This window comes from Stegastes partitus, unplaced genomic scaffold (genome assembly GCF_000690725.1).
Source record: "Stegastes partitus isolate 25-593 unplaced genomic scaffold, Stegastes_partitus-1.0.2 Scaffold877, whole genome shotgun sequence".
Classification (NCBI taxonomy): Eukaryota; Metazoa; Chordata; class Actinopteri; family Pomacentridae; genus Stegastes; species Stegastes partitus.
Window position 1 is genome coordinate 10,454 of NW_007578608.1, and position 1,979 is coordinate 12,432.

General features: G+C 45.7%; 1 long non-coding RNA gene across 1 annotated transcript in view; it reads left to right on the forward strand.

Moving 5' to 3' along the window:
- Positions 1-6: 6 nt before the first annotated feature.
- The window catches only part of LOC103365805 (uncharacterized), a 14,938-nt gene continuing 12,965 nt past the window's right edge, over positions 7-1,979 (forward strand). The window contains exon 1 of the long non-coding RNA XR_520634.1: positions 7-105. This is a non-coding gene — a long non-coding RNA (uncharacterized LOC103365805). The remainder of the gene's footprint in view (positions 106-1,979) is intronic.

Below are 1,979 nucleotides of genomic sequence, written 5' to 3' on the forward strand. Positions count from 1 at the left end.
ACTATAAGTTTCAGATAAATAATAGACATTTCTTTTTGCTCATGCTGGCTCACGCAGCTCAGGCGGGGCTCCGCCCACAGCGCCCCTATATACCGGCCGCCACTGGTCCTATGGAAATTAACAAAAACTGTCGTCTTGCTCCCCACATACCACGTTTCCATGCAGGCATGTATTTTATCAAATGCAAACACTGTTTCACGTTGATGTGCCATTCACCTTGTTACAGCTTGACACTTTTTGACCTGTTCCTCTGTTACCTCAAATGGATCCAGGTACACAACTCTCATCTCCTTTTAGATACGTCTTCAAAAATACAATTACATTTCATGACATAAAGGTCTTATGGTTGTGTCTACATATGATCGGTGTCCAGTGTGCCTTGTCACAGACTGCTCCAGCCGCCACGTCATGTCGGAGTTTTAAATACGAGACAAGACCAGATACAAAGCTTAAGCATTTCAATTTGGTAATGCTCACCTTTCTCAACATTTTAACTCACTTTTCTAAAACCTTTCAAAGATCCCTGCCATGCTGATGTAATCAGGTAGGTGTCCAGAATGAGGGCATCGCTTCTTCTGCCCACCATGGTCAGGTAGTCATTGACCACCTATGAATACAGAAATAACTCCATCCATTTTTCTCCCACTATTCAGCAAATCATGACAATATTAACTTACCTCACTCTCAAGCTCGTTCCCTGGGGCCAAGTCTGAAGTTTTCCGAGTACAGTTTGTATGGCCCCATTTTGGCCCAGAGGGTGTTTTGGTGTTTTCCACTCCATAATGCTTGGATTACTGTAAAGACAGCTGTCAACTATCTGGAACATGAATGTTTTAAGGCACATTTTGTCAGTGTACTTACAGCGGTGGCCTGGTTTTTTGCTGTCCCAGATATTGAAAATGGCTCCAGTGCTGAAGAGGGGCCAGCCAGAGGAGAGGGTTCTAAGTTGTTCTTTAATTTTGCAGGCACCCTCTCCTCTAGCTGAAAACAGTGAGTGAGATGATCAATGTTAATTTTGGTCCTTTGTTTCCCCTTTTCCGACAGGAGATCGGCACTTTTACCTTCCAACTTGATAATTTTAATAAGCCAAGCATGTCTGGGTCCATCTTGGCTTTCCTTCGCTCTTGGACAACATTTTTTTTGGAGAACAAGATCCCCTGTTCTGAATTCATCCTCAGTCCCTTTTTTCACTTTCCTTCTGTGAACTCTGTCCTGGCTTTTCCTCACATTTTCTGCAACCTCTTTGTAGGTGGTTTGCTGCTGTTGAAGGCCATCACATACCTCTTCTCGTTGCAGCAACTCAGTGATGCGATCGTCTGTAACCTGTAAAACAGAGCAGAAAAGACATTGAATACCTGCAGCTTGGTCTAAAAATTTTCACAAAATGAGAATATTGCGGCTTCTTACTTCATATGCCTTTGGCACCTCTGATCGATACCTTGCCTTCCTCCCAAACATCAAATAATAGGGACTATCGTTTTGTATTCTGCCCGGGAGGCCATTCTCAGCCATTTAAAAATGCAAGGAAACAGAATGTACTTGTTGGCAAGTACATTTAATGTTTTATTAATGTCTGTAAGGACATTAATTAATTGGTCCAGGCGCTCATTAATGCCGCCGATTGCCCTCGCGATGTCCTCCTGTGAATCCAGCACAGCACAGGTGAGGACACGGCCGGTCGAACGGGCATCAGCAGCTGGCTGTTGCGACGGACCAGAGGATCGTCTGACGCTGGGGAGGCTGGAGCAATCCCCCGGGCCACGGTTTGGCGGTGGGCGACAGTCCTCTTCACGTCCACCTTGAGGTCCGGCCATTTCTGTGAGGGTGCGCTGCTCGGAGCCCACAGCATTCACCGCCTCACACACATTATCCCATTCACTCTTCTTGCGTTTTGTATTTATGCCAGAAGACAGTGTGGCAAAGAGGACACTTTTCTGGGCCTCGATTTCATTTAGAAGCGTCTCCACCTCCCACTCTGT